At 42.8% G+C, this 8,211-nt stretch overlaps 1 long non-coding RNA gene across 4 annotated transcripts; it reads right to left on the bottom strand.

Moving 5' to 3' along the window:
* Positions 1 to 4,324: 4,324 nt before the first annotated feature.
* Positions 4,325 to 7,750, bottom strand: LOC123044108 (uncharacterized). 4 transcript variants are annotated; one of them, XR_006419833.1, is made up of 7 exons: positions 7,236 to 7,747; positions 6,799 to 6,921; positions 6,651 to 6,716; positions 5,916 to 6,099; positions 5,540 to 5,669; positions 5,201 to 5,323; positions 4,325 to 4,776 (listed from the first exon to the last, which is right to left on the bottom strand). It is a non-coding gene; the product is annotated as an uncharacterized lncRNA (long non-coding RNA). The 4 variants fall into 4 exon arrangements; XR_006419832.1 differs by having other exon boundaries at positions 5,540 to 6,489; positions 7,236 to 7,750; XR_006419829.1 differs by having other exon boundaries at positions 5,540 to 6,099.
* Positions 7,751 to 8,211: the final 461 nt, after the last annotated feature.

Here is an 8,211-nt window from a genome sequence, read left to right as displayed (position 1 = left end):
AAAACCATTTCGAAGGCCAGTCTTCGGACGCCTTTTTTGGGGTTCCGGATAGATATCCGGTCCCGGCGATGCGCCACACCTCGGCTCCGCCCACTTGATATATTGACCCCTCCTTAGAGCGGGCCACAAGGAAGAATAGCCTTTTCCACAGCACGAAATGAGCCTCGCAGCCCAAGAACAGCTCGCAAAGGGCTATGAAGCCCGCGATATGCAATATGGAGGCAGGCGTGAGGTTGTGCAGCTGGAGGCCATAGAACTCCAGAAGCCCCCGGAGAAACGGATGAATTGGAAATCCGAGCCCTCTTATTAAGTAAGGGGCAAGGCATACCCACTCTCCTTTGGAGGGATTGGGTGCGCTCTCCGCTTGCTCTCCGCCATTATAGGTGGCAAGTCCGGCTCGAACCGGGACCATATAGGCCAGGGGGAGAAATCCCTTGGTCTGGAGCGTCACTAGCTCGCTGTGCGGGATGGAGCACCTCTTCCAATCTCCAGGCAGAGGGCTGGAAGGGCAGGATGAGGAGCTGCGGCGGCTGGCCATGATGGAATGGACCTCTGTCGGATACGCTCTGATGAATACTCGCGGAAGGGAGAAGGTGTGGTTTGGATCTAAATCCTCGTCCCCTTAAATAGGCGGCTCATTCACGTGGCTAGGGGTGTAAATATAAAAAACACCTTGACTTTTCGTATTCGTTTGACATGTGGTAAACGGCCATTATTGGGCGTAGAAGCCAAGGAGCACTACATTTACAAGAAACCAGACACTGTTCAACAGGTACACGGAATTTGGAGAAGAACCTGCCTTGCAATGCTGAAGACAATTTGGGCGCCGGACTCGTCGTCATTGAAGCCTAGTTCGGGGGCTACTGAGGGAGTCCTGGATTAGGGGGTGTCCGGATAGCCAGACTATACCTTCGGCCGGACTCCTGGACTATGAAGATACAAGATTGAAGACTTCGTCCTGTGTCTGGAAGGGACTTTCCTTGGCGTGGAAGGCAAACTTGGCGATACGGATATGTAGATATCCTACCATTGTAACCGACTCTGTGTAACCCTAGCCCTCTCCGGTGTCTATATAAACCGGAGAGGTTTAGTCCGTAGGACGAACAACAATCATGCCATGGGCTAGCTTCTAGGATTTAGCCTCTCTGATCTCGTGGTAGATCTACTCTTGTACTACCCGTATCATCAATATTAATCAAGCAGGACGTAGGGTTTTACCTCCATCAAGAGGGCCCGAACCTGGGTAAAACATCATGTCCCCTGCCTCCTGTTACCATCCGGCCTAGACGCACAGTTCGGGACCCCCTACCCGAGATCCGCCGGTTTTGACACCAACAACGTTGATAGAATTTCTCTTGATGTTGATTCTTTGAAACTTAGATCTATTACACCTAAGCATGATATCAATGAGTCTCTCAAAGCCATGAGAATTTCCATTGATGAGTGCAAAGAAAGAACCGCTAGGATGCGTGCTAAGAAAGATGCCTTTATAAGAGCGTGTTCTTCTAGTTCCTATGAAAATAAAGATGAATATCTAAAAGTTATTGATGTGTCCCCTATTAAATCTTTGTTTTGCAATATGAATCTTAATAATGATGGGACTGAATATGATCCACCTTTACCTAGAAGGCGTTCCAAAAATCTGGATTTTAGATCTTGATGCTAAAATTGATGAAAGTGGGATTGAAGAAATTAAAACCCTAGATGTTGCTAAGCCCACTATTTTGGATTTCAAGGAATTTAATTATGAAAATTGCTCTTTGATTGATTGTATTTCCTCTTTGCAATCCGTGCTAAATTCTCCTCACGCTTATAGCCAAAATAAAGCGTTCACTAAACATATCGTTGATGCCTTGATGCAATCTTATGAAAAAAACTTGAATTGGAAGTTTCTATTCCTAGAAAACTTTATGATGAGTGGGAACCTACTATTAAAATTAAAATTAAAGATCATGAATGCTATGCTTTGTGTGATTTGGGTGCTAGTGTTTCCACGATTTCAAAGACTTTGTGTGATTTGCTAGGTTTTCGTGATTTTGATGATTGCTCTCTAAACTTGCACCTTGCGGATTCCACTATTAAGAAACCTATGGGAAGAATTAATAATGTTCTTATTGTTGCAAATAGGAATTATTTTCCCATAGATTTTATTGTTCTTGACATAGATTGCAATCCTTCATGTCCTATTATTCTTGGTAGACCTTTCCTTAGAATGATTGGTGCAATTATTGATATGAAGGAAGGAAATATTAGATTCCAATCTCCGTTAAGGAAAGGCATGAAACACTTTCCTAGAAAGAAAATTAAATTACCTTATGAATCTATTACGAGAGCCACTTATGGATTGCCTACCAAAGATTACAATACCTAGATCTATCCTTGCTTCTTATGCCTAGCTAGGGGCGTTAAACGATAGCGCTTGTTGGGAGGCAACCCAATTTTATTTTTATTCCTTGATTTTTTCTCCTGTTTAGTAATAAATAATTTATCTAGCCTCTGTTTAGGTTGTGTTTTTTGTGTTTAATTAGTGTTTGTGACAAGTAGAACCGTTGGGAAGACTTGGGGAAAGTCTTGATATCTTGCTGTAAAAAACAGAAACTTTAGCGCTCACGAGAACTGCTGCCATTTTTATTTGGAAAGCGATATTTAGTTAATTCTTTTTGAAGATGATTAATAGATAAATTCATCACGTCCATAAATTTATTTTAGAATTTTTGTGGTTCCAGATCTTGCGCTATCTACAGATTACTACAGACTGTTCTGTTCTTGACAGATTCTGTTTTTCGTGTGTTGTTTGCTTATTTTGATGAATCTATGGCTAGTAAAATAGTTTATAAACCATAGAGAAGTTGGAATACAGTAGGTTTAACACCAATATTAATAAAGAATGAGCTCATTACAGTACCTTGAAGTGGTCTTTTGTTTTCTTTCGCTAACGGAGCTCACGAGATTTTCTACTTTAAGTTTTGTGTTGTGAAGTTTTCAAGTTTTGGGTAAAGATTTGATGGATTATGAAACAAGGAGTGGCAAGAGCCTAAGCTTGGGGATGCCCAAGGCACCCCCAAGATAATCTAAGGACACCTAAAAGCCAAAGCTTGGGGATGCCCCGGAAGGCATCCCCTCTTTTCGTCTACTTCTATTGGTAACTTTACTTGGAGCTATATTTTTATTCACCACATGATATGTGTTTTGCTTGGAGCGTCTTGTATGATTTGAGTCTTTGCTTTTTAGTTTACCACAATCATCCTTGCTGTATACACCTTTTGAGAGAGGCATACATGATTTGGAATTTGTTAGAATACTCTATGTGCTTCACTTATATCTTTTTGAGTTATATAGTTTTGCTCTAGTATTTCACTTATATCTTTTAGAGCACGGTGGTGGATTTGTTTTATAGAAATTATTGATATCTCATGCTTCACTTAGATTATTTTGAGAGTCTTAAATAGCATGGTAATTTGCTTAAATTATCCTAATATGCTTGGTATTCAAGAATAGTAAAAACTTTCTTATGAGTGTGTTGAATGCTATGAGAAGTTTGATGCTTGATAATTGTTTTGAGATATGGAGATGGTGATATTAGAGTCATGCTAGTTGAGTAGTTGTGAATTTAAGAAATACTTGTTTTAAAGTTTGTGATTCCCGTGGCATGCACATATGGTGAACCATTATGTGATGAAGTCGGAGCATGATTTATTTATTGATTGTCTTCCTTATGAGTGGCGGTCGGGGACGAGCGATGGTCTTTTCCTACCAATCTATCCCCCTAGGAGCATGCGCGTAATACTTTGCTTCGATAACTTGTAGATTTTTGCAATAAGTATATGAGTTTTTTATGACTAATGTTGAGTCCATGAATCATACGCACTCTCACCCTTCCACCATTGCTAGCCTCTCTAATACCGCGCACCTTTCGCCGGTATCATACACCCACCATATACCTTCCTCAAAACAGCCACCGTACCTATTTATTATGCACTATTAGGAAAAGGGCTACTAGTAGCGTGGGTTTGTTAGCTATCAGTAGCGCTGGTGCCCACGCTACTGCTATGACGCTACAGCTAAATTTTAGCAATAGCGCGTTTTTTACCCCACGCTACAGCTACTCCTAACTACTACTACTCCTAACTACTAGTAGCGTGTCATTCTTCCCCCATGCTACTACTCTTCTAAGTACTGGTAGCGTGCCATTCTTCCCCCACGCTGCTACTATTCTAAGTACTAGTAGCATGCCATTCTTCCCCCACGCTATTGCTAAGTAATTAGAATTTTTTTTAAAAAAATTACATGCAATATTCATGGATGGAAAACAAGACACATCCAAGGCAAAATAAAATGTCACAGAACCATCTTAGCACTTGCAACATTCATGGATACAACATTGAACATCTAATCACGAGATACCATTTATACATCAGACGCACACAACCGTCACCGAAAGGTGGGTACCTTCCCTAGCGTTCCACCACCAACCTAACATGACCACTTCTCTAGATGTATCTACCAAGGCGTCGAGGTCCTTCACCTTGGCAACCTCGAGACGGTGGCGTCGAGATCCTCCACCTCGGCAACCTCGAGACGATGGCGTCGAGGTCCTCCACCTCGATGACCTCCAGACGGTGACGTCAAGGTCCTCCACCTCGGCGAGCTTCGGCATCGCAATCACCTAGACAATCATCTGTGTGACGCGGTCGCCGGGCTTCACAGCAAAATCCGCCTCCGAGTTGTTGAAGAGCACGACGCCCACCGGGTCGCGGTAGTCTGCGTCGATCACCTCTGCGCCCATGTCCGGAAAGTGAAAACATGTTAGTTCGCTTTCTTGTGAGTAGGGTATTTTCTTCATTTATCAGTCTCTTTTAGTCTATTATGAATCTCAAAACGGAAAGACACCTACTAAATGCATACCCTAGCTATACGTGTTCATGCTATCTTATCGTTTTGGTGCATACAAGAAATTTATACTTGTGTATTTGAGCTATATATGCTTGCAATATTTGACAATTAACATTCTATTCAACATTTATTGTTGCATGGATAGGGAAATAGACAACCAAGGACTTCAGAAAATCGATTCCCAGTGCTTTTGAAAACAGGGAATATGAGAAGTCTATTGATATTCCATGCCAACTTCAAGTATATATGCTACTATGTAATCTTTGAACATGGATCAAAATGAGATTTCAGGCTTTGTCAACCTTACCATGATCAGTACTAAATTCTCTAGGCTGCTCAACCTTTCCTTGTAGAGAGCATTTCTTTCACCTAGTATCTCATCGTTAAGTTTGGGAAGAAACCTGCATACCATCAGATGGTCATCCATATCCTGAAGAAAAAAACAGTATACATTTTCAGTGACTCACAATATATCATCGAATACTGCTCTGGTTTACTCTAAGAATAATTGCTACAAGACTCTCTACATACATACAGGCAGATCAATTTTCACCAAGAATCAGCTAGCAGTCTAATATAATCCCCTTTCCAATTACTCGAGGAACTGATGAAAAGACAAGTTAATTAGCTGGTACAAAAATTAAACCTTTTGAGATGGACGGATGCCCTCTTCACTCAGATCTAAAGATGATGGACGGATGCACCCAACAGCTTTGTCGCGGACGGCGACGGAGGAGAAGATCTTTGCACATACCTTCAAACTCTATCACTATCTTCTACTTGTAAATGAAAACAAACCTTACTTATCAGAGAAGCAAATGTGAAATTGTTCAGATTAGATGTATTCAACAGACACTTCAATCACAAAGCTCAATATCTACTAGCTTAAATTCAAATGCTTTATTCAAGATTGAGATATCATACTGGACTCTGGCTGTACACTAACTACTCTATGAGGTTTCCATCTAAGAAACTATGTAGAGAGATAGTAAACCACTAGTCAGAATACGTAAAGAACAAACTTCGTGAAAGGAAGAGACGACGCCACGCGAAGGGCCCAAGCAGCAGTCGGTCAGCAACACGAAATCCAACTTTGTCTAGGCATTCATTCATAATTCAGCATCAAACTGGAAACTAGTGACAGTTTGTTTCTGGTGTCATCCGTTGCTTCAGCATCGCTGCAAAGTTCAGTAGTGCCTCCTACTCCTAGCATGGGATAAATTTTTCATCCGTCAGTCGTTACTGACCCAGCAAAAAACATACAGGAAAGACTAGGGGGATCACAACCAAGCCCTGTCTGGATCAATTACGCACCATATAATCCAGGTTCTTTAATATAACACTCCCTACAATCCAGGTTCCCCCGTGCAATAATATCTTGGGAGTTGGAATCAAATCTTAGTTACATATAGGAGTTATAGGTAGTACATACACGAACACCGAGACGGCGAGACTACATGATAGGATCAAAACGTCACAGCACAAACACTGCCCAGCTGCTTATGCTCTCAGGTTGGCCAACAATACAACCTCTGGCCAACTTTGGTGTTTATTATGATGTGAAACTTAATATTTAATTAGGCCAATTACCAGAGTCTGCCAAAGAAGAAAGTATATACCTTCAGTGTACAGTAAACTATTGAGATACTTCAACAAAAAAACGTATTAACGATTTAAAGTGGTTTACTAGGATGTGCAATTTAAATTGATTTGATGATGACTGATATAGGTTTTAAAGGTTGAAAATCCAAGCTCACCATATCTGATGTTGCCGCTGCCTTTGGAACTAGTGAATTACCAAGCACGTCCCTAATACACTGATCCTGCACACAATAATAATAGCTTTCGTAAAAAAAACTTCCAGACTCTGAAACAGGAAACTTTATCTGAAACAATTCGACAGACCTGTGACTGCAAAATTTCTTCAAGTGTATTGCTGCTGTTGTCTACAGACTCGTAGTAAACATCAATTAAGTCTGTAGGTTCAAGCTGAGTAGTCTTCCGTAATTTCTGGATTCTGTTTACAACCTGAAAATGGTTGCTCATGAATTAGGAGACCAGACTATTGACTGTGTTCATCAAAACGAAACTAGTGAATTTCCAGCATGATGCGTGCCAGACAAAATTAGTGAATTTTCAGGCATCAAGAAAATGAACCTATGCGTCAGCAGACAGCAAACATCTTTGTAAATTACAATAGGCCAAAGACCGACACAATTGTGTGAAACACAAACCCAAGAGCACCAATCCTATACTGACCCATCAAGCAAAACACACACGAAACGAGCAGCGGCCGCCCTCTGGATCCAGCAGCTTTGGCAATCAGTTACTACTGTAGTTACCTAGGAAGGGTCGTCCTCGCGACAGTGGGTGATGGACTCGCAGCCGCGGGTGTAGGGGTTGGCGGTGGTGCTGATGCGGCAGTTGTAGTAGGGCACCCCTGGCCGGGAGCACAACACAACGTCCCCCGTAGCGCGTCGTAGCTGATGTACCTCCGCCCGCCGCCGGTCGCCCACAGCAGCCGCCCGTGCGCCGCCGGTTCCGCGCCCATCTGCGTCGCCTCCACCCCCATGTCTACGTCCATGTCCAGGGTGGCGATGGTGATGGCGTCATGGCCTCCTCTCTCCTGCACGAGCAGCAGCAGCAGCAGGAGGATCAGCAGCGGCAAGACGAGGGTGGAGGAGGAGGGGGAGGGGGAGCTGAGATCTCAAAGATTGGAACGGTTGCTCTGACAGAGGAGATGAGGTTGAGGAAGGAGGGACGGGAGGCCGCCGGTGGAGGGGGTCTCGATCTAGATCTGGCTCCGGGTGGGTGGCGTGGGAGTGGACGGTTGGTGGCATAGCAATAGCGCGGCGTGTCCCCCCTGCGCTACAACTATTTATCTACAGATTTTATACCCCACGCTATGACTATTGTCTGTTGAGGAGGGAAGGTGAAAATCATTTAGTAGCAACGCAGGGTTTTTGTGTCCGCGCTACTACTATGCTATACCAGCAGCGCGTTTTTTGCCCGCGCTACTACTAAGTAGCAAAGCGCGGGTCAAATAACCCACGCTACTACTAAATGTTTATCTATAAAGGTTTTCCTAGTAGTGATGGCATCTTCATAGTCATTTCGAGATATATTGCCATGCAACTTTCCATCGTTCCGTTTACTATGACATACTCCATCATTGTCATATTGCTTAGCATGATCATGTAGTTGACATCGTATTTGTGGCAAAGCCATCATTCATAATTCTTTCATACATGTCACTCTTGATTCATTGCATATCCCGGTACACCGCCGGAGGCATTCATATAGAGTCATATTTTGTTC

This window comes from Triticum aestivum, chromosome 1A (genome assembly GCF_018294505.1).
Source record: "Triticum aestivum cultivar Chinese Spring chromosome 1A, IWGSC CS RefSeq v2.1, whole genome shotgun sequence".
NCBI lineage: Eukaryota > Viridiplantae > Streptophyta > Magnoliopsida > Poales > Poaceae > Triticum > Triticum aestivum.
The sequence above is the reverse complement of the archived record's forward strand: the minus strand, read 5'-3'. Positions and strand labels throughout refer to the sequence as shown.